The 25720-nt window shown below is 34.8% G+C and overlaps 1 long non-coding RNA gene and 1 pseudogene across 2 annotated transcripts in view; one reads left to right on the plus strand and one right to left on the minus strand.

Moving 5' to 3' along the window:
• LOC110201824 (uncharacterized) overlaps positions 1-25720 on the minus strand; it is a 582260-nt gene that overhangs the window by 402490 nt on the left and 154050 nt on the right. The gene's annotated exons all lie outside the window — the stretch shown is intronic.
• On the plus strand, positions 5637-5865 carry LOC110201823 (ADP-ribosylation factor 1 pseudogene; annotated as a pseudogene).

Below are 25720 nucleotides of genomic sequence, written 5' to 3' on the forward strand. Positions count from 1 at the left end.
TTACATGAAGCTCTATCTCTGGGAATTTTTTCATCACGATATCATTTAACCACTGTCATCCTCAGTCTTCCTACTGTAACACAGCACTTACCTCACAGAGTTTTGGTGACAATCCATTAGATAATCTATGTGAAGTGCTTTGCCAACTTTAAATCATTATATTAATGCTTGCTATTGCATAATGAATCTGCTTAAACAAATCTGAATCAGCAATTTTTAGACATTCTCAGTTTCTTAAGTTTAAGTAAAATTTAGCTCCAAAGCTCAATTTTAATAGTATTTGGTTAATAGGTCATCACTTAGTTTTGTTGTTTAAAAACATAATTAGCTTTTCTTCTAGTTCTTGAGTATACAGATCATTTCCATAGAATTCTGAAAAATCTGTAACTTTACTAAAATGCATGGTGTCAAAAGGATGAATATTTTAAAACTTCTCTGAGACACAACTCCTATAACTATCTGTTCAGATATAAATGTCATAACGGAAACAAAATAAGAATAAATCTTGTTAATTCAAGTCATGAACAGAATTAGAAAACGAATTCTCACCAAAAAAGATCAACATGAGCTATGGTTGAAATAAAATAGAATAGCCAAGAGCACTGCAGTTCACATCAACATAAAATCAAAAGTATTTAAAATACCTGAACTTTTCATTTTGTATGATGAGATAGGATAGATAAAAGAGAGGTCAAAACAATGACTCAACATTTTAATTTACATACAAAAATGTTATGAGTTTAAATTTTAATACTTTCCATATAATTAATTCAGAAATTATACATAGGTGTATAAATTAAATGAAGCTTTTACAAATAATAAACCTTGTGAATATGGTAATTTTATTCACTTACTGAAAGACAGTATTCAAAAATTCCAGAGAGAAATCTTTAAGGTTTATTTTCAAGCTGATATTAAATGAACACATACGATTCATTTATTTCCTACTGACACTTAGGACCAAGTTTTCATAATGTCTTAGAAAAATTAATAAGGAAAAAAGAATCAGATTAGGAGTCCATGTCAGAGTTCTTACTTTTTCCTCAAACTTATACGAATTAGATTCTGCCATCACAACACAAATGACTTCCAGCTACAAGGATAATTGTTTATAGATGTGCTAAGAATAAAGAAGTACTATATAATAATGTCTCCCATGCTTAGATAAACTAGGAGAAAAGCATGTCTAAATTAACAAAGGTTTTTAAAGTTTATAAAAGCATGGTGCTAAAAGGGGCTTGTGTAATTTATACTAACCCTCTTATTCTGCTTTGTTTTGTTTGCATTTATAATTGAGAAAACTGAGAGTCAGTGAAGCTAAGTGATTTGTCTTTCTAGTTAGCAGCAAAGCCCAGAACACAGCCTAGGCTTTTCTTGATGGCTCATTTTGTGAGATTTTCATAATGCCATCCAGATATGTATTTCTTGTTCTTCTTCGCTGAATCTCAAAGTGGAAGGGATCTCATCATATGCACATAGTGTAATCACTAACTGAACATGCATCCCTTCCTTGTACAACATACTAATCATGCATTTGCTTGTAGGCCTTTAGTGTGAAAGAACCTATAAGTTCTTGAGGCTACGCATTCTACCTTTGCATAACTAATCAGATTTTCATTGTATGAGGTCTAAATTCCCCCCTCTGAAATTACCTAACAGAGGGTTACTTCTGCTCTTTGCATACATATGATACAAATCAAATGCTTGTTCCACATGATTGAACTTCAAATCCTTGAAGTCACATATAACAAAACCCTTAAAATTTCTCTTCTTTAGACTAAATATTAGTCCATTCAAACCATCTTCACATAGCATAATCTCAAAGTCCCTCTTTACCCTGATCAGTACTTTATCCTATTCTGTACTACCCCAGACCATCAATGTGTTTCCTAAAATGTGGTGCTTAGAATTTTCCAAGATACTCAAGAAGTTACCACACCACGGAAGAATATGAAGAATTAGAGCCTTTGGTATTCTGGGATGATCTTCTAATGTAGGAGAGATTAATAAAATTAAAATGAAGAAAACTATTGAACTAATAAATAAAACTAAGAGCTGGTTAAATGAAAAAAAACAGTATAATAGATAAACCTTTGGTTAATTTGATTAAAATATAGAAAAAACAACAACAAATTACCCATATCTAAAACAAAAAGGGTAAATTCACCACCAATGAAGGAAAAATTAATAAAATTGAAATTAAGAAAACTATTGAACTAATAAATAAAACTCAAAGCTGGTTTTATGAAAAAAAAAACAATAAAATAGATAAATCTTTGGTTAATTTAATTTAAAAAAAAGAAGGAAGAAAACCAAATTACCAGTATCAGGAATGAAAAGGGTAAATGCACCACCAAGGAAGAGGAAATTAAAACAATAATTAGGAAATATTTTGCCCAACTGTATGCCAATAAATTTTACAATCTTAGTGAAATGGATACATATTTACGAAAGTACAAATTGCCTAGATTAACAGAAGAGGAAGTAAAATACTTAAATAACCCAATCTCATAAAAAGAAATTGAGAAAGCCATTGATGAACTCCCTAGGAAAAATCTCCAGGGCCAGATAGCTTTACAAGTGAATTCTACCAAACATTTAAAGAACAACTAATTCCAATACTATATAAAGTCTTTGGGAAAACAGGTGAAGAAGAAGCCCTACCAATTTTTTTTTATGGTGCTGATACCTAAACCAGGAAGAGCCAAAATAAAATTACAGACCAAATTCCCTAATGAATATAGATGCAAAAAATTAAATAAAATATTACCAAAAAGATTACAGCAATCTATCCCAAGGATACTAGAGAAACCTAAACAGGTAAGCATGTTGGAGCAACTTTTAAAGGCTATTTTTAGGCAACTGCTTATATACTAATGACTTACCTAAGAAGCTTATATCATTTCAGCATAAAGGAGTGATCAAAGACAGACAAACTTAAATACTGTGTTTATGTGAGTATTTTGTCTTGTTTGTTTTAAAGAAAGGAAAGGGAAGCAAAATACTGGAGAAGAAATGAGAAAGAGCAGTTAGGAGCTTATATAGAAATGGAGGAGCAAAACTTCTCTTTAACTTCGCTGAAACTGGGAAAAAGCAGATGCATAGAACAGAAATTCACCAAAGTAAGTAGGGAATTGAAAGGGAATTGGGAGAAACAATAAGAGTATTTAAAAGAGAGCGTAGAGTTGGGAAAAGAATGGACATAAGTAAAACAAGCTTTAAAAACCAAATACTACTCACAAAAATTAAAAGGTGAGAAACAAAGGCCAAAACCCCATGATCTCAGTATTGGCTAGGTAAAGAGGCAGAGGGGAAAGGATTTCAATCAGACAATTCCAATTAAGGATTGAAAAAATTGATGTCATTCTCTTTCTCTCCCCATCATTTTCTATTTTACAATTTTCCCTAATCAGGCATGGAATTTACTCATTCATTCATTCATTCATTCATTTATCTATCAATTTATTTATCTATTGCTTTCTTTGTTTATTATCATTATTTGTTTATCTGTTCATCAACTTGGCAAACATTAAATTAAGAAACAAAGACAAAGATGATCACATAAGAAACCATAAGTCATCCAATATATACCCTTATTTCTTAACAATTCAAATCGATCATGTTATTTCCAACATTGCTCTACTTGTTTTTACCACCATGCAACCTTCATCTGCTCTTTTTCTATTTTTTTATTTTTTAAAAAAGAATCACTATCATTACCTTCCTCTCCTCACCAACACTATTACTCTCATAAAAAGTTTACTGTAGTAACAAATAATTATAGTCATAAAAATTGACACATAAGCCATATGTGAAAATTTACATCATATTTTATATTTTATAAATAAATCAAAATAAATTAATTTAAAAAATCATCTCTCTACCAAATGACAGGAAACAAAATTCAACACAGGTTTCTGGAGTGATGGTTGGTCACTCCACTGGTAAGGTGTATTTCAATCATTCAGTCATGTCCAGCTCTTCATGACCCTGTGTAGGGTTTGCCATTACCTTCTCCAGTGGATTAAGGCAAACAGGGGCTAAGTGACTTGCCATATAGTTAGTGAGGGTCTGAGGCCTGATTTGAACTCAGGTCTTCCTAACTCTTGGCCCAGCACTCTATTCACTGAGCTATCTAGCTGCCATCTCATTAAGATAGATATATTCAGTTGTGAAAAAGACATAAAAATGGGATTTCGTATGAAGGGAACAATTTAAATATTGCTACTCTCACAGGTTAACATTTTAATAAATATTATGATTAGAAGAGAACTCTAAATATGTGCTATGAAAATGCATATGAAGAAAAAGCTTTCAGTTGAGATTTCGAAAATTTTAGAGAAAAAAAGTTATCTACGGTGATGTGATGGCTCACATCTCTGTCAACAATTTGAAGTTACATCTTTCTTGTGTGGGACCAGTGTAATATAATGACAAGGTAGATAAAAATATTTGATTTATTAAGATTCAGAGAAATGTGAGTGCAAATATTTTCCAAGGACAACCAAAGAGAAATACTATCTAAAAGAATTCAGAGAAATGTGAGTGCAAATATTTTCCAAGGACAACCAAAGAGAAATACTATGTAAAAGAATCATATTATGACAGTTAATCTGAAATATACTTTCTTATAACTAAAGAAGGTAAAACTAAGAATATGAGAAACCACCTAAACATTAGGATACACACATATGTATATATGTATGGGCAACAAGGTGGTATAGTCTTGTTTGCCTCAGTTTCCTCATCTGTATGAGTAGGAGAAGGAAAAAGCAAACCACTCCACTATCTTTGCCAAAGAAACCTCAACTAGGGTCATAAAGAGTCAGAAATGACTTAAATAACTAAACAACAACAACACAATATGTGTGTATATATGTATATGCATATTAGTATGTTATATGACAGAAATAAAATATGGAAAGTCATTAGATACACACACACATGCACATATATATATATATATATATATATATATATATATATATTTAAATGACTTGCTTAGATACGAGAAATTTGAGGAGTTGTTACTTTCTAAGTAAAATGTAAGTCACTAAAACTTAAAAGGCCCTATTTAAGCCATAGTGACTAGAAAAAGGGAAAGACTCAGTGGTGGAGCTGGGAAAAAAAATGCTTTATCAGGGCTATGGAAATTACAAGTAATCAGTTGAGAGATTATTTTAGCTAAATTATTCCAGATAGGTCAGAGAGAGAATTGGCTACTTTGGCCAAAAGCTCTCTTACCAACTATTGCCCTTGACTGTCACCTGGAGTTAGAGAAAGGTGAAGCTTTAAATAAACATTTTTACTCTCTGCTGCCACCTATGATGAATTGAAAAGGAAAGCAAAAGGGGCTTTACAGCTGCTTTCTTATCCTAATGATTTAGCTTACATCTGGCTGGTCTGTATGTTTAGCTCAGAAGTCTCTATTTCGATGAGATTTGTAGTTCTCTGGCTTAACCTCTATCCATCCATATTAAGAGTTAACACTTTTGGGCACTGACCTGACTGACATGGCTGCCATGGGGAGCCACCATCTTGCTGGAGCGAAACCAATGCCTGGAGAAGCCAATGAAGAGGAGTGGCAGTTGCTCACGGGTTACTTTTGCAAACATTCAACACATCACATTTGGACCATGGGGAATATATTTGCTAACCTCTTCAAAGGCTCTTTGGCAAAAAAAGCAATGTGGATTCTAATGGTTGGTCTAGATGCTGCAGCAAAGACAACTATTTTGCACAAACTGAAGCTGGGTGAAATAGTTACTACTATTCCCACTATAGGTTTCAACGAAGAAACTGTAGAATACAAAAACATTAGCTTCACAGTGTGGGATGTAGGGGGCCAGGACAAGACCTGACCCCTGCGGCGCCATTACTTCCAAAACACACAAGGGCTGATTTTTGTGGTTGACAATAATGACAGAGAATGAGTTCCGAGAAGAATTGATGAGAATGTTGGCAGAGGATGAGCTTAGAGATGTTTGCTAACAAACAGGCTCTTCCCCATGCCATGAATGCAGCTGAAATCACAGATAAACTTGGACTGCATTCTATTCCAGAAACTGTGCCACTAGTGGGGATGGGCTCTATGAAGGACTGGACTGGTTGTCCAAAAAGCTCCAAAACCAGAAACGATTCAACAAAAGTTCCTTTTCCAGAGTATGGCAGAAACTAGGCACAGACCCAAATCTCACACCATATTCCAAAATAAAGTCAAAATGGGTTCAGGACTTAGATATAAAGGCTGATACGATAAGTAAACTGGGAGAACAAGGAATAGTTTACCTATCAGATCTATGGAGAACAGAAGAATTCATGACCAAACAGGAGATAGAGAACATTATGAAAAGCAAAATGGATAATTTTGATTACATTAAATTGAAAATCCAATGCAATTAGATTAGAAGGAAGGCAGAAAATTGGGAAAGAATTTTTACAACCAGTCTTTCTGATAAAGGCCTCATTTCTAAAATATATAGAGAATTAAGACAAATTTATAAGAGCACAAGCTATTTCCCAATTGATAAATGGTCAAAGGATATGAACAGACAGTTCTCAGATGAAGGAATTAAAGCCATCTATAGTCATATGAAAAAATGCTCTAAATCGTTATTGATTAGAGAAATGCAAATCAAAACAACTTTGAGGTACCACATCACACCTATCAGATTGGCCAACGTGACAAAACAGGAAAATGATAAATGTTGGAGAGGATGTGGGAAAATTGGAATGCTAATACATTGTTGGTGGAGTTGTGAAATGATCCAACCATTTTGGAGAACAATTTGGAACTATGCCCAAAGGGCTACAAAAATGTGCATATCCTTTGATCCAGCAATAGCACTTCTATGGCTATATCCCAAAGAAATCAAACAAATGGGAAAAGGACCCACATGTGCAACAATATTCATAGCAGCTCTTTTTGTGGTGGCAAAGAATTGGAAATGGAGAGGATGCCCATCAATTGGGGAATGGCTGAGCAAGTTGTGGTATATAAATGTAATGGAATACTATTGTGCTGTAAGAAATGATGAGCAGGCTGACTTCAGAGAAACCTGGAAAGATTTGTATGGTCTGATGCTGAGTGAAGTGAGCAGAACCAAGAGAACTTTGTACACAATAACAGCCACATTGTGCGATGACTAATATCGATAAACTGAACCCTTCTCAGCACTACAAGGATTAAAACATCTCCAGAGGCCTTGCGATGGAAAATGCTGTCCACATCCAAAGAAAGAACTATGGAAGTCGAATCACTATCACTTATTTTTACCTTCTGTTGAGTTTTGTTTCATCTTTCTGATGGTTCCTCCTATTGGTTTTAATTTTTACTTACAACTTCACTAATGTGAAAATATGTGTAGTGGGTATGTAAATGTAAAGTCCTTATCAGATTGTGCTCCATCTTGGGGGGGGGAGGAAAAGGGAGAAAAATTTTTCAACTCAAAAGCATATGGAAAAAAAAATTTAAAAATTATTTAAAAAAAGTTCATTTTCCCTCTTTCCTTCTCTCCTTATTTCTTCCTATTCTCCCTTCACTTTACTCTCACATGGCAAACTGTGCTACTTTGTGGTATTGAGTGCTGGAAGCTGTTTTTTCCTACCACTTGTCACAGTATGCATTGCGCCATGCTGTAAATGTGGCAAATACAGGCCTGAAAACAGGTTTCTTATTTAATGTTAATAGTTTTTGTTTCCAATGGGGCAGTCTCTGTCACTCCTATGCAATATTATTCAGCTTTTTTTATTGTAAAAAAATCAACTCACCATTTAGTACTGGGAAGGGATTTTAAGCACTTTGAAACTTGGGTTGCTGGGGGCTAACGTGCAGCAGTAGAGCTGAATGCTACTCCTACTGGCTTATGAGATCTGTGTTGAGATCCATTTTGGTGGCTGGTTTTTAACCTGAACTCAGTGTATTTTTTTTTAATAGTAAAAAAATAAAAGACAAGTAAAACACTTGAACATACAGAACAGAGAAATATGCCTAGTGTAGGTTTTGCAGTAACACCTTGAATACCAGACCACTGTAATTGCCTGCAGTTTCTCTTTTGAAACTTGAGAAATGATGATAAAAATCAAACAAGTGCTCAGTTTTGCATGGTTAAAATAGAGATCATGTAATGCTATGTCTTTGGATCCTATGTATTTCATAGAGTTCGTGCTTGTATTTGTGCTCACATGGATATTTATTAGGGAAAAAAGCTTTGAGGTTGTGGTTCAGAGCAGGCTGCACACTGACGGCATTAGATCTTCAATCATAAACCATTTATAACTAGACTTTTTCCCCCTTGCAGTTCAGGTCAGGCTGTGATTAGTTCTCCATCGCACTTGAATAACTCTTAGGAAGGACACAATTATGGCTGGTTATAAACATTGAGAAGAGCTTTCTGACGTATTTGGACAACAAAAAACCAGCCTTTTAATTTTGGTCAAGTGTGTAGTGCTTCTTGTTGAAAACTCTCCACAGTAAGTACAGCCTACCTTAGCCCCAAAGGCTGGAGGTATTTCGAAAACAGTCAAGACCACCTGGCACTTCTCTATGGTGTCTAGGTTTTAAAAGAAAATAAACTGAGCATGAGAGCTTGGGGAGTCATTCCATTCTAGAAATATTCAGTCCCGTTTTGGAACAATTCCCCTATCTGTATATGTGTGAAATGTCCTTTACTATACCTCATTACTACAAGGGTCAGATTTGCCATCTGAAAAAAAAAGATCTTTACTTTCTTTTTTCTTTTGTATTTTGATAAACACTGAAGAAGCTGGAGCTGTTAAACTTTATCTCGGGAAAAACTCAGAACTGGTTTGTTTGATGTTGTGGAAACTCTTAACTGCTTTCAATACGCAATCAGTAATCGATTGTTTTGTATACTTGTGTTCACTTTTCATTTCGACAAACAAGAACTGTAATTAAAGCTATTAGAATAAAATCTCTGAACTATTTTAAAAAAAAAGTTAACACCTTTAAGTAGGATGATTACTGAAAGAGCTTGAAAATGCTAGATTCAAGTAGAAAACAGGTTTCCTTAGCTGAAGTGAGGATAACTAGTCCAGGATAAATAGAAAGACTTCTGAGGATGGAATAAAGATGGCAGAGTAGAGGAAATAGCTGAGCTCTCCCAATATTCTCCTCCAAATAATTTTAAAATAATGCCTCAGAAGATCAAATTCTGAAGCAATAAAAACAACAAAAAGTCCAATCTTAGAAAACTCAAGAGGTCACAAGAAGAGATCTGAGATGCTGGAGTGAGGGCTGACCTAGAGCAAACACGGCACAACACCAGCTATGTGCCTTGGAGGCAGCAATAACAGCTTTCAGAGCTCTCAAGACAGAAATAGTAACGGATCTGGCAAGCAGGCAGAGACATTAAAATGGAACTCCTTGCATTAGCACAGATTCAGGACAGGGAACTGTTTGGCTCCAACTTCTGTGTTATACTTACAGGGCAAAGAGGATCACTTATAGTTACAAAGAAGCAAGGGTCCTTAAGAACATTATTGCTAGCTGATACAAAAGATTAGGGAAATTTCCTGGGTAAAAATCAGAGAGCAGACCAACAGAGCAGTAACCACATCTTTCCCTGCATCACATCATATTGGAAGCACTAAACACCTAAAAACCTTCAGAAATGGCTTTGAAAACAGCAGCATAAAAAAGCTTAAAACTTTGAACAATTCCACTCTACCCCGACTCCAGGAAGAGACACCAATTTTAACATAAAGTTCAAAGTCAAGAAATAGGCTGTAAAAATAAGCAAACAAACAAAAATAACCCAACATTAAATAGCTATGGTAACAGAGAAAATAGGAACACAACAATGTCAAAAAACAGCTACAAGCAAAGCCTAAAAGGAAAAGCTGAATTGGAAATAAACCCAACAAGAATTCCTAAAAGAGTTTTTAAAAATATTTTAAAAATCAAATAAGAACAGTGAAGGAAAAATTGGGAAAAGAAATGAGAATGATATAACAAAATTATACATAGACAATTAATAGCTTAGCAAAAGAAGCACAGCAATACTGAAGAAAATAACTTAAAAAGCAGAATGGGAAGTACAAAAACTCAAGGAAGAAAATAATTTCTCAAAAATGTGAATTGGACAAGTACAAGCTAATGACTCCATGGTACAACAAAAAACAATTTTTAAAAAGTTGAAAATGTAAAAAATAGAAGAAAATGTGAAATATGTCATCAGAAAGAAAGAAAAACAACTAACCTAGAAAATATATAGAAAAGAGACAAATTAAGTATTGTTGAACTGCATGTAAGCCATGATAAAAAAAAAGTCCAGACATCATATTTCAAGAAATTATAAAGAAAAATGGTCCCAATGTTTTAGAATCCACTGATCATCTAAAAGAGAATCCAAAATGAAAACTCCCAGGAATATCATATCCAAATTCCAGTTTTCCCATGACAATGAGAAAGTATTTCATATAGACAACAACAATTAGAATATTGTTTAGTCACAGTTAGGATCACACAAGATTTAGCAGCTATATAATATTCTGGAAGGCAAAGGAGCTATGATTACAAAGAAGAATAACCAAACTAGAAAAACCGAGTATAATCCTTAAGAGGAAAAATAGATATTTAATGAAATAGAGGACTTTTTTTTTTTGCTTTTTGATGAGGCAATTGGGGTTCAGTGACTTGCCCAGGGTCATACTAGATGTGTGTCCAGTGTCTGGTCTGAGACTGGATTTGAACTTAGGTCCTACTGATTTTAAGGCCAGAGTTCTATCCACTGTGCCACCACGCTGCTCCAAAATAGAGGACTTCCAAGTATTCCAGATGAAAATACCAGAGATGAATAGAAAAGTCGTCTTTCAAATATAAGGCTCAAGGAGCATAAAAATGTAAAAATGAAAGAGAAATCATGAGGCATTCAGTAAGGTTAAACTGTTTACATTCCTATATGGGAAAAAGACAATGTAACTTCTAATAACTTTATCATTATTAGTTAGAAGAAATCTACAGAGATCACAGACATCATTCTTTGTAGATGATACGAAAGCATACTTAGAGAAATTGTGAAAATCAACTAAAAAACTAATTGAAACAATTAACTTTTTATTTTTTTTTATTTTTATCCAAGTATAGGTAAAAAACAAATTATTTATTTATTTATTTTTAGTGAGGCAATTGGGGTTAAGTGACTTGCCCAGAGTCACACAGCTAGTGAGTATTATGTGTCTGAGGCCAGATTTGAACTCAGGTACTCCTGACTTCAGCGCCAGTGCTCTATCCACTGCGCCACCTAGCTGCCCCTAAAAAACAATTTTTAACATTCACTTTTAAAATTTTGAATTCCAAATCATCTCCATTCCTCTCTTCCCATCCCCCAAATGGAGAAAGCAAGCAATTCAAAATAGATTATATGTGTGTGGTCACGCAAAATACTTCCAAAATAGTCATGTTGTAAAAGACTAACTATATTTCCCTTCATCCTATCCCATACCCTGTCATTTTGTTCTCTCCTTTCACCCTATCCCTCCTCAAAAGTGTTTGCTTGTGATTACCCCCTCCCCAATTTACCCTCCCTTCTATCATCCCCCTTCTCTTATCCCTTTTCCCCCAACTTTTCTGTAGGGTAAGATAGATTTCTATACCCAATTGATTGTGTATATTATTTCCTCTTTAAACCAATTCTGATGAGAATAAGATTCACTCATTCCCTCTCACCTTCCCCCCTTTCCCTCCACTGTAAAAGCTTTTCCTTGCCTCTTTTACATGAGATAATTTACCCCCATTCTACCTCTCCCTTTCTCTTTCTCCGAGTACATTCCTGTCACCCCTGAATTTTATTTTTTAGACAATATATATGTGTGTGTGTGTGGTGTGTGTGTGTGTGTGTGTGTGTGTATATATATATATATATATATATATATATATATATATATGCTCCTTCTAGCTACTCTAATAATGAGAAAGGTCTTATTAGTTACGAATATCATCTTTCCATGTAGGAATGTGAACAGCTTAACTTTAATAAGTCCATTACGATTTCTCTTTCCTTTTTACCTTTTCATGTTTCTCTTGAGTCTTGTATTTGAAAGTCAAATTTTCTATTTAGTTCTGGTCTTTATTCAAGAATGCATGTCTCACTGAATGTTCTACCCTCTCCCTCCCACCCTGGATTAAACTCAGTTTTGCTGGGTTAGTGATTCTTGGTTGTAATCCTAGCTCCTTTGACCTCCAGAACATCATATTCCAAGCCCTCTAGTTTTTTACTGCAGTAGCTGTTGAATCTTGTGCTATCCTGATTGTGGTTTCACAGTACTTGAATTGCTGCTGTCTGCTTTCTTTCTGTCTTTCTTTCTGAAACCACTTGAACTGTTTCCTCTTTCTGTTTCAATATTTTTTCCTTAACCTAGGAGCACTGGAATTTGCCGATAATATTCCTGGGAATTTTCATTTTGAGATTTTTTTCAGGAGGGGATCAGTAGATTCTTTCAATATTTATTTTATCCTCTGGTTCTAGAATCTTAGGGCAGTTTTCCTTTATAATTTCTTGAAAGATGACATCTAAGCTCTTTTTTTTTAAATCATGGCTTTCAGGTAGTCTAATGATTTTTCAATTATCTCTTCTGGATCTATTTTCCATGTCAATTGTTTTTCCAATAAGATATTTCATATTTTCTTCTATTTTTTCATTTTTGGTTTTGTTTTATATATATATATATATATATATTTTTATTTCTCATAGAGTTCTTAGCTTCCCTTTGCTCCTTTCTAATGATTAAGGAATTATTTTATTGAGTATGGTCTTGGACCTCCTTTTCCATTTGGCCAATTCTGCTTTTTAAGGCATTCTTCTCATTGACTTTTTGGACCTCTTTTGCCATTTGGTCTAAGTCTATTTTTAAAGGCGTTATTTCTTCATTATTTTTGGGGTCTCATTTACTGAGTTACTAACTCATTTTTCAGGATTTTCTTGCATAACTCATTTATCTTCCCAATTTTTCCTCTACTTCTCTTATTTAGTTTTCAAAATCATTTTTGAACTCTTACATGGCCTAAGACTAATCCATATTTTTCTTGAATGCTTTTGATGCAGGAGCTTTGACTCTGTTATCTTTTTCTGAGTGTATATTTTGATCTTCCTTGTCACCAAAGCGAGTTTTTATAGTCAAGAGGTTTTTTTTCCATTGTTTGCTCATTTCCCTAGCCAGTTACTTGACTTTTTAACTCTTTGTTAAGGTAAAGCTCTGCTTCCAGTGTGGAGGGCAAACTGTCCCAAGCTTCAGGGGTTTTGTGCAGCTGTTTTCAGAGTTACCTCTAGGAACCTGTAAGTTTTCAGTTCTTCCAAGGTGGCACGATCTAAGAAGAGGTGCTTACTCCTCTCCTGGTCTGTGCTCTAGTCTGTGAGTGACCACAAGACCTCTTTTCTGCCCTGGTATTGTAAAGAGGGTCCCCCTCCACTGCTGCTACAAGCTCTGCTATGCTAGTGCTCCTCCTTACCCCAAGACTGCCATCCAGGACTGTGACCCAGATCCAAGTATAGGCAAGGCAAAAGAGTCCTACCTCAGTGCTAGCAAAGAGACCCCTGTAATCTCCTTCTGACCTGTTGTTCTATCCCCTTACTATACATGGGTTGAGAGTTCCAGAAGCAGCCACTGCCACTGCTGCTGTCGATTCAGTCAATCCCAAGATCTGCTTCTGGTTTCCCAGGGCTAGGACTATGCTGGAGCTGGGGCTGTTCTGGGGCAGCCTTGTGCTGTATTGCACTCCTCTCTCACCCAGGTCCAACAGACCTTTCCTACTCACCTTCTAAGTTGTCTTTGCCTTCTGTGGGATGAGAAGTCTGGAAACCAGTACTACTGCCCCTGATTCATCCCCTGAGGCCTGCTCTAGGTTTGCTGGGGCCAAGTCTGCACTGGCGTGACCTGCACTAGATTGTACTCCTCTTTCACCCTCGTGCAATAGACCTTTCCTGTCGACTTTCCTGGTTGTCTTGGGCTGGAAATTTGTTTCACTCTGTCTTTTTGTGGGTTCTCATGCTCTAGAATTTGTTTAGAGTCATTTTTTGAAGATATTTGGAGGAGTTTGGAGGAAAGCTCAGGCAAGTCCTTGCCTCTATCTGCCATCTTGGCTCTGCCCCTCTAACAATTAACAACTTTAGCAAAATAGAAGAACATAAAATTAACCCACATAAATCACCAGCATATGTGAGTACTACCAATTAAATCCAGCAGTAAGAGACAGAAAGAAAAAATCCACTTAAAATAATTGCAAGCAATACAAAATACTTGAGTATCTAACTTCCAAGGTAAACTTAAGTACTGTATGAACACAATTACAAAACACTCTATACAAACAGAGATCTAAGCAACTGGAGAAATATTAATTGCTCATGAGTAAGTCGAGCCAATATTTTTAATATGACAATTCTATCTAATTTAATTTAGTTATTCAGTGCCACACCAATCAATCTCCAAATAATTATTTCAAGGAGCTAGAAAAAAAAATAATGACAATATTCTTCTGGATGAAAGAAAAAGGTCAAGAATATCAAAGGAATATTTTTTTGAATTTGAAGAAAGGTTGCCTAACACCAGATTTCAAATTATATTGCAAATAATTATGAAAAGTTTGGCAAAGAAATAGAGTGATGGATAAGTGGAATGGATTAGGTACACAATACACAGTATCTCTTTTAAAATGCCTCATTTTTAAAACACATAGGGAATTGAGTAAAATTTTTAAAAATAAAAGTTATTTTCCAATTGTAAATGGTCAAAGGATATGAATATGCAGTTTTCAGAAGAAATCAATGCTATCAATAGTCCCATGAAAAAAAAAATTTCTAAATCACCATTGATTAAATAAATGCCAATTAAAACATCTCTGGTACCATCTCACCCCTATCAGGTTGGCTAACATTATAGAAAAGGAAAATAAGAAAGGCTAGTGAGAATGTGGGGGGAAAAATATGTATACGAATACACTCTTGGTGGAGTTGTGGCCCAACCATTTTGGAAAATAATTTGGAACTATACCCAGTGAGCTATAAAGCTGAGCATACCCTTTGACCCAGCAATACAATTACTAGGTCTGTGTTTCAAAGAGATCAATGAGAAGGGAAAAGGACATTTATAAAAATATTTATAGTAAATCTTTTTGTGAAGGTAAAGAACTGGAAATTTAAGTGATGCCCATCAGTTGGTGAATGACTGAATAGGTTGTGGTATATGGTTATGATAGAATACTACTGTGTTACAAGAAATAATGAGGGAGATGGTTTCAGAAAAGCATGGGAAGACATGTATGAATTGATGCAAACTGAAGTGAGCAGAGCCAGGAGAACATTGTGCAGAGTAATAACAATATTGTAATGATAATTAACTGTGGAAGACTTAGTTACACTGATCAGCACAACAATCCAAAACAATTTTGAAATAGTCATGCTAAAAAAGGGTATCCACCTCCAGAAAGAGAACTGATGAAGTCTGAGTGAAGATTAAAACATGCTTTCTTTTTTCACTTTATGTTTTTTTCTTTTCTATTATTTTTGCAACATGGCTAATATGGAAATATGCTTTTTCATTATTTCATATGTATAATCAATATGATATTGCTTGCCTTTTCAATGGACAAGGTAGCAGTGAGAGGGAAAGAGATAATTTATAACTCAAATGCTTTAAAATTAATGCTAAAATTAAAATTATAAGATAACAGCATGGGTTAATGTTGAATAACAAGTATTTTTATATGTAGAGTTATATATGTGGGGGTAAGAATACAAATAAACCACTCATTAAATGAAAAAAAAAAGGATAGATAGAGAAACAGCTTTGTTTGATTCAGATTTCATGAATGGACCAATAATTTTGAAGCCTATATCTAGTCCAAAGTTGTAAGTTACCCTAAGAACAAGAGTCTTCCACTCTCCTATACTTCTGTAAATATGTACATTGTACTCTATTGTACTCCACTGCACTCTGTTGAGTCTATACTTTTCTTTCTAAGATTTATGTCTCCCTAATATTAAAGATTAGTACTTTGTTTCACAGGAGTTTGGTAGGATGCTATCCTCTATTTTTATAAGCAATTTATGTAAAATTGGAGTTAATTGTTCTTCGAATGTTTGATAGAATTCACTTATAAATCCATCTGGTCATGTTATTTACCCCCCAATGTAATCTCTCTATAATTTTAATTGCTAGGCATACATATGTCACAACATCTTTTCCTTCAAATATGTAATTTATTTTTATAAATTCTATTCTATGCTACATCAAGGGTATGTGCTCAATCCATATATATTAACAGCTAATCTTAATCATGGAAAAAGAGAGTGAAAAATTTGGCAAGTCAAAACAGTCATGGTATTAAAAAAAGCAGCTTTTAATCCTTTCCATTTAGCAATGTGAAGAGCCTTATATTAAGCACTCTGAATGAATTATCGATGCATGTTTTAATAATGTATATTTTAAAATAAAAATGCATTCTACTCACACTCATAAAAATTAATTTGATTAAATAGGGAACCTCACAAATGCAAAAGTTTCTACTTTAAGAAGGTACAATTTCTATTCTACTATGTTACGGAAATCTGCATTTTATTTCTTAAATTTATAAAAAACTACATAAAATTTAAACATACATTGCATGGAACCATGAAATTTCCCCTCCCCTCACCATTTCTTACATGATTATATGTTATTCTTCCTACCAATCTCATTTATGTGAAATAATATTTCCCCATCCTTTCCCCTCACTTATTCCCTAGTATATCCTTTATCTTCATCTTAATACTTATCTTAAACCAATAAAACAGACCAAAACCACTTTCAATACCAATCACTGTCTTATTTAAGTTCCTCTGTGACCCTTGAAGATATTAGGTTTTTGAAGTACAAGCTGTTTCTTCTATGTTACAGTGGAGGCTTATAATAATCATTTAGCCCTCTTTAATTGCTCAAATGTTTTTACTTTTATAGGTTTCTCTTGAGCCTTAATGTTTGCATTTCAAAATTTTTACTCACCTCCAGGCTCTTCATCAGTAATACTTGAAAATATTATATTCTAATAAAAGTTTACTACTCCCTTCCTACCTGCCCTTTATAGGATTGTACTTTATCTTTTAGATTAAATTACTCCTGATTTTAAAAATGTATTTTTGTCTTTTGGAGTCTTGTCTAATCGTGACTATGATTCCTTGGTAAATGGATTCTTTCTTTATTTGTGGTTGATTGTCATATTTTGTCTTACTTGGAAGCTTTGGATTTGGGTTGTAACATTCCTGGGACTTTTCAGTTTGGAATTTCCTTTAGGATGTGATCAGTACATTCTTTGCATTTTGACTTAGCTCTCTGGAAACTCTTAAGCATATTACATTCATATCCTCACTGAAGGAAGGAGCATAGAATGTTGGGTAGATCCCCAGTGATAAACTTATAGGAAGACATGGATAAGAGTCACCCAACAGGAACATATTCTAACCCATGCTATCTCTATTACTGAAGAGTACCTCCACATTAATGAGATCATAAAGCAGTAAAGGGATTATAATACAGTCATGTTGGATCAATGAAATTAGATGGCACAAATTTATAAATTATCCAATTAGCATAATTTCTTAATTTATTCCACAATCATTCTTAGGAGACAGGTGGAAGGAGTTACTCAGAGATGAGGATTATCATTTTATAAGTTATCAGCAAAAGGTTCAGCAGAGGAGAGTGCATGATTAAAGTGTCTAACCATGAAGTCAAACTCAGGTAGGAAGGAAAAGAGACTAGACCAGCATTTATAAACTTGAGAATAGAAAAAAAAATTAAAGTTCATTGTTATGGGAGAAAAAGGGCTTTGGAGGAATGATGGAATGGGAAATGGAAAAGGACAAGGGATATTGGACAAAGGAGGGATTTCAGAGTTGAAGAGAAAAGTGTGGTATAGTGAAAAGTGCTAGATTTTGAGACAACCAAAGTTTGAAATCAAGCTTTGCCATGAAATAATTAATTATATAACCTTGGGTAAGTCACTTAACCTCTGTGTTTTGGAATCAACATTCATAAAATTAAATAATTTGACTAAATTACTTGCAAAGTCCCTTCAAATTTTATATATATATATATATATATGTGTGTGTGTGTGTGTGTGTGTGTGTGTGTGTGTGTATTCACATATATAAATATATATGTATATATATACACACACATATATATATTCCTCTGTCTATACATCTATCTACTTATCTGTCTATCTATATCTGTGGACAGATATATAGACAGACACACAGACAGAAAGATAGATAATCTTATGATTCCAAAAGTGAAGCGTTTTTTATATTTTAGTTAATTTATTTTGATTTATCAACAATCACTTCCATAAGCTTCTGAGTTTTAAATTTTTCTCCCCCTCCCTCCCCACCTCCCTCCCCAAGATAGCTCGCAATCTGATATAGCCTACACATATACATTCCTATTAAACATACTTTCACATTAGTGCTGTTATAAGGAAGAATTAGAACCAATGGGAGGAACTACCAGAAAGAGAAACAAAAGATAACAAAAGAAAAAAAAATAGCAAATAGTATGCTTTGATCTGCATTCAAACTCCATAGTTCTTTCTTTGGATGTGGAAGGCATTTTCTATCATGAGGGATTTGTTTTCTTCAATGTACTCTTTTTTTCCAGTTGGCCAATTGTATTATTTAGGGATTTGTTTTCTTTAGAGTACTTTTTTTCCAGTTGGCCAATTGTATTTTTTAGGGACTCTTCAACCTGTCTCATTTGACTTTTAAAATCCTTCTTGAGCTCTTCTAAGAAGGCTCTTTTGGGCTTCAGACCAGTTCATATTCCCTTTTGAGGTTCCAGATGTGGGTTTGTTGACAATGCTGTCCTCTTCAGAATTTCTGCCTTGATCTTCACTCTTCCCATAATAGAAATCTATCGTACGCTTCTTTTTGCCCATGTTGTTTGCTTATTTCTTGGCCTTAATTTAAAGAGACTGCACTCTCCTGTTGGGTAGCAGAGGGCACTGCCCCAAGCTTCTTGTGTTAGGAACCTAGGGCCTGCCTGGTCACTGGCTTTGTGTACTGGGGCCGCCAATGCTAGCAGCTGGAGGCTGTAGGATTCTGGCAGCTTACCTGGTATTGGGCTGGAATCAGCAACACTGGAACTCTAGAGGTAAGACTGGGTAGTGTAGCTCCTAGAGATTTCTTGCTCACCCAGGCCTTTCCTTCCTTTTGCTTTCTTCAGCTCCTTTCAGGTGAATGTTGCAGGATGTTTATTCCCCTGGGGCCCCTTGGAGCGCTGCTTCCCTTAGTTCTACTGAGACACTGGGAGAGCCAGTTGCTGTAGAATACCAAGGCAAGTGGTGGTTTTCCAAGGTGGTTTCCACTGGGTCCCCTGCCCTCACTGAGGCACTCAGTGGTCCAGGTGTTGGTGTCTGCCTGCTCCACCACCTGGGTTTCAGGATCTCCTGGTATGCTCCTGGTTTCCCTCAAGCTACCTGGGCTACTGGACTGCTGTACTCCATCTTTCTTCTGGTTCAGCTGTTCCAGGCCTTTCCCTGGTGCAATATTTTCTGGGCTTTCAGAGGTTTGTAAGGGAAGGTAAGAGTGACTTACTTCTTACCACACCATCTTGGCTCTAAAAGTGAAGCTATTTTGAAGAATGATGAAGTCTACAGTGTGACCACCAAGGCACATTAAAGTTTAAAGAAACATAATTTAAGCTACTGAAAAGTCCATCATAGAGGATACTGAAATTTTTCAAGGATGATAGTAGTGGAAAGGGTAGAGAGAAAGAATTAGTCAGGTTCCAAGATGACTGATAGTCCAGAAGGAGAGCACGTGACAAGGATGGTAGTAATTCTGAATGTCATGAAATTGAAAGGAGAGTGTTGAGTCATTGTAGCAAAAAAGAGAGCTATGAGACCCCATGAGATAGGGGAATAGCAAAGGGGATCATCAGCATTGGAATGGGAAGCCAGAAATGTGGAAGTTAAGTGCTCAGGAGAAAGACATGTATCAGTTAATTTGAGGAGATAGAAGAATCATATGATAAAAATTTATAGAAAGAATGAACCTCAAAGGATGGCTAATCCAATTTCCTTATTTTACTGATGAAGAAAATGAGGCAGAATGAATTTAAGTGACTTGTGTAAGACAACACTGGTAATAAATAACATAGCTGAGAATTAAGTACAGATCCCCTGACTTCTAATTCAATGCTCTTCACACTACATTGAGGAAAAAAGATGTCAAGTGAAACCATGTTTTTTAAGCAATCTAATTGAAGTTCCAAAGGGTACTGTGTCACCATCAGGGAGAAGAAGATGGGGACTTTGGGATCACTCTACTATGATATATGCTATATACACAGGAGTAGGAAAAGGGGAAGTGAAGCATCTATATTTAATCCATTAAAAAAAGCACTGGAGTTCAGGGTAGGGTGACATGGTCAGATTTGCATTTTTGGAAAATCACTTTGGTGACTGTGTACAAGATGAATTGGAGAGGAAAGACACTTGAGTAGGGGAGCCCAATTAGGAGCTATTGCAAAAGTCCAGGTGAGAAATAATGAGGATCTGATCTAAGATGACAGTCTTGAAAATGAAGTGAATCAGACTAATTCATGGTGCTAAAAACCATGTTAGAGATACAGGATAAAAGGTTATTTCTCTTTAGATACCAAATATTTGACAGTCAAATATAATTTATCTGACTTCAAGATATCCATATTTTTTAAAAAAAATATTTTAACTGATCAGCTAGCACAAATGAGTTAATAATAACAGGGATTAATAACTCACATTTATGGTTATTTGACCAAATTCCAGGCAAAGTCTGGGTCCATGTGGTTCTGTTTTATGATAATGCTAATATGGAACTGAGGACCACCATAAGTGAAGAAATATGAAATTAGAATCAGTGTCTACACTGACTAAATACACTTCACATTTCTCGAAAATATATATATTTGGGGCGGTTAGTATTTTTAATTTTTTAATTTAGTTTTAGTTTTCAACATTTACTTCCATAAGATTTTGAGTTCTGAATTTTCTCACCATTCCTCCACCCATCCAAAGATGGCATGCAATTTGATATAAACTCTAAATATACATTCATATTAAACTTATTTTCATACTAGTCATCTTGTTTGTTTGTAGTTTTTTCATTTTGTTTTATTTTTAGGCAATTGGGGTTAAGTGACATGCCCAGGGTCACATATTTAGTAAGTGTCAAGTGTTTGGTCTAAGGTCCGATTTAAACTCAGGTCCTCCTGACTTCAGGGCTGGTGCTCTATCCACTGTGCCACCTAGCTGCCCCACATTATTCATATTATAAAGAAGAATTAAAACCAGTGGGAGAAACCATGAGAAAAAAGAAACAAAGAAAAAAAAGAGAGAGGAAATAATATGCTTCGATCTGCATTGAGACTACGTAATACTTCTTTATGGACGTAGACAGCATTTTCCATCATGAGATCTTTGAAGTTGTCTTGGATCCATGCATCCCTAAGAGGTAAGTCTAAGAAAGTTAGTCATTGTACATTGTTCTCCTGGTTCTGCTCACTTCACTCAGCATCAGTTCATTCAAGTCTTTCCAGATTTTTCTGAGGTCGACCTGCTCATCATTTCTTATGACACAACAGGTATTCCATTACATTCATACACCACAACTTGTTTAGCCATTCCCCAATGGAGGGGCATCCCCTCAATTTCCATTTCTTTGCCACCACAAAAAGAGCTGCTATAAATATTTTTGTACATGTTGGTCTTTTTCGCATTTGTATGACCTCTGGGATATAGACCTAGAAGTGATATTGCTGGGTCAAAGGGTACACAGAGTTTTATAGTCCTTTGAGCATAGCTCCAAATTGCTCTCCAGAATGGTTAGATCAGTTCACAACTGTACCAATAATGCATTAATGTTCCAATTGTCCCACATCTTTGCCAGCATTTATCATTTTCCTGTTCTGTCATGTTAGCCAATCTGATAGGTGTGAGGTGGTACCTCAGAGTTGTTTTGATTTGCATTTCTCTAATGAATAGTGATTCAGTGCATTTTTATATGAATATAGATAGCTTTAATTTCTTTATCTGAAAACTGCCTGTTCATATCTTTGGATCATTTATCCATTGGGAAAATGACTTGCATTCTTATAAATTTGACTCCGTTCTCTATATATTTTAGAGATGTGGCCTTTATCAGATACACTGGTTATAAAAATTCTTTACCAGTTTTCTGTTTCCCTTCTAATCTTGGTTGCATTTTTTGGGCAGAAACTTTTCAATTTAATGTAATCAAAATCATCCACTTTGCATTTCATGATGTTCTCTATCTCCTGTTCTTCCAATTTCCAAAAACCTGACAGGTAAACTCTTCCTTGTTCTCCTAGTTTGCTTATAGTATCAGCTTTTATATCTAAATCATGTACTTATTTTGATTTTATTTTGGTATATGGTGTAACATTTTGGTCTATACCTAATTTCTGCTATACTCTTTTCCAGTTTTCCTAGCAGTTTCTGTCAAATAATGAGTTCTTATCCCAGAAGCTGGAGTCTTAGGGTCTATCAAACAGTAGATTAGTTTAGTCATTGACTGCTGTGTGTAGTGTACCTAATCTATTCCACTGATCCACCACTCTATTTCTTAGCCAGTACTAAGTAGTTTTGACGATTGCTGCTTTATAATACAATTTAAGATCTGATATGGCTAGGTCACCTTCCCTAGCATTACTTTTCATTAATTCCCTTGATATTCTGGACCTTTTGTTCTTCCAGATAAATTTTGTTATTATTTTCTCTAGCTCTATATGTTTTTGTTAGTTTGACTGGTACGCCACTAAATAAGCAAATTAATTTAGGTAGAATTGTCAATTTTATTATATTAGCTCGGTCTAACTATGAGCAACTGATGTTTTTCCAATTAATTATATCTGACTCTATTTATGTGAAAAGTGTTTTATAATTGTGTTCCTATAGTTCCTGGTTTTGTTTTGGCAAGTAGATTCCCAAATATTTTATAATGTCTACATCTTTAAAATATTTTAATAGAAAAATACCAGTATTCAAAGTGACTCAATCAAAACTGATTAATTATAAAGCGCTAGGCCTTTTGCAGTGTCTTTTTGAATGAACAAAACTGGCTGAACTGTTCCTGAATTGCATTTTTAAAATAACAAATCATACCACATCATTAACACCAATAAATCAAACTGTGGATTTCTGATTGTATGGCCCAATTCTTACAAATATTAGTTCTCTGTCTCTCTTTACACACACACACACACACACACACAAAACACACACACAAACACACACATATACAGATATACACATATATACACACATTACATAATATATAGACACACGTGTGTTTGTGTATATACATGTATATACACATTGTATATATTATATATATATATATACAATTTGATTATTAGTTTTATGTATCTAACAATATCTCTGAAATCTGTCTCATACATAAGCAGCTGTTACCATTTATGAGAAACTATGACCATTTGAGTGAGGTGTAAAAGGAAACTTGATTGGGTGATATGGAATCTATTAAACTGTCTCTAAGTTGTCTCTTCTCCAAGCTGAATAACTCACTTTTTAAAATAGTCCACCCTCCAGTTCTAGTTCTCAACAATATCACCTTTTAACTGCTCTCAGTTGGACTTACTGTATTTCTTACCATAGCCTAACTGAAATGTGGAGCCCCAAACTAGATCAGCAGGTAAGAAAATCCAAATGCATTTTTTCTTATTCTTTTTCTTCAGTCCCAAGTCATTTTTTGATAGATGCCATATCGTTTGGAACTAGAAATCTAATCTTAGATGACTTAACACTTTCCTTCCCAGAATTTCCAATCTGTAGCACTACAGATTGATAGGTAGAAATACGATAAGAAAACAAAAGACTCAAGAGTAGGAAACATTATAGAGTTGCAGTGGTCAAGAAAGTATCAATGGAGGAAACTGATCCCAGAGCTTAAGAAAGTGATAGCTTAAGAAAGCATAGGGATTGTGGAAAAATTGTAACACTAATGCATTGTTGGTGGAGTTGTGAAATGATCCAACCATTTTGGAGAGCAATTTGGAACTATGCCCAAAGGGCTATAAAAATGCACTTTGACCCAGCAATACCTGTTCTAAGGCTGTATCCCAAAGAGATCATAAAAATGGGAAAAGGACCCACATGTACAAAAAAAAATTATAGCAGTTTTTTCTGTGGTAAAGAATTGGAAATTGAAGGGGTGCCTATCAATTGGGGAATGGCTGAACAAGTTGCGGTATATGAATATAATGGAATACTATTGTGCATTAAGAAATGATGAGCAGACAGACTTCAGAAAAATCTGGAAAGACTAATGCTGAGTGAAGTGAGCAGAACCAGGAGAACACTGTACAGAGTAACAGCCATACTCTGCGATGACTAACTTTGATAGGCTTAGCTCTTTTCAGCAATGTAAGGATCTAAGACATCTCCAAAAGATTCATGATAGAAAATGCTATTTATATCCAGAAAAAAAAAAAACTACGGAGACTGAATGCAGATTGAAGCATACTATGTGCTTTTTTTCCCCTTCTGTTTTGTTTTGCTTCTTTTTTGTGGTTCCTCCTATTGGTTCTAAACAATATAATTAATGTGAAAATATGTTTAATAGGAACACATATGTAGAGCCTGTATCAGATTGCATGCTGTCTTAAGGAGGAAGGAGAGGAGGGAGGGGGAGAAAATTTAAAACTCAAAAGCTTATGGAAGTGAATGTCAAAAACTAAAAATTAATTGTTTTAAAAAAGGACAGGGATGTATTAGAGATCATGGCAAGCACAAAGATTAGCTTTAGGATGAGTAAGGAATAGGGTGAGATGAGTTGACAAAAGGTGTTGATCAGATAAAGGAATTTCAGAATTGTTTATTATAAAAGTAAAAGACTTGTAGGTGATGTAAGATCAAGAGTATGGGCATCCATGGTGTACTTGAGATAAAGAAGAGGATTTTGTCATTGGAGCTGAGTAGATTAAGTAGCTAGGAGGTAAAAGTATTTCAGTTAACATCAATATGCATACTGAAATCTCTTAAGTATGACAGCAAGAGCTGAGGTGTTTAAGAATGATTGTTGACTGAGCTGATGATAGAATATACAAATGGGAATATTCTAGAATCACAGGATTTAGAAGTGAAAAAGACACTAAAAGGCATTAAATCTAACCTTCAATTTTACTAATAATGAAAATGAGATCCAGAGATGTTGCATGATTTGACTAAAGTCACAACCAGCGTAAATGACAAAGTGTCAGTTTCAGTATTAAACCCAAGTCTTTTGATTTTTGTTCTAAACACTTTTTCCTGCTGTATTTCTGCCATTTCTTGAAAATGTTGGACTGAAATGCAAAGGAGAGGTTAGGTCTGAAGAAAAGATTTAAGGAAAATGACAAATATTAAAGGATCTGAGGGAAAACAAATACATTATTGCACTGTTGGTAGAGCTGTGAATTGCTCCAGCCATTCTGGAAACTAATTTGGATATATCCCCAGAAAGATATTTTTCACCTACCTAAACCACTACAAGGCTTATGCCTTGAAAAAACAAAGAAAGAAAAAAAATCTACATGTGCAAAAATATTTATAACCTCTATCTTCTTGGTAGCCAGAAACTTGAAATTAACGCAGTCTCTTCTTATCAGAAACTGTGGTATGTCCACGTAATAGAATATTATTATGCTACAAGAAATTATGAAAAAGACATTT

The sequence above is a fragment of the Phascolarctos cinereus genome, unplaced genomic scaffold, assembly GCF_003287225.1.
Source record: "Phascolarctos cinereus isolate Bilbo 61053 unplaced genomic scaffold, phaCin_HiC Scaffold_7;HRSCAF=346, whole genome shotgun sequence".
Classification (NCBI taxonomy): Eukaryota; Metazoa; Chordata; class Mammalia; order Diprotodontia; family Phascolarctidae; genus Phascolarctos; species Phascolarctos cinereus.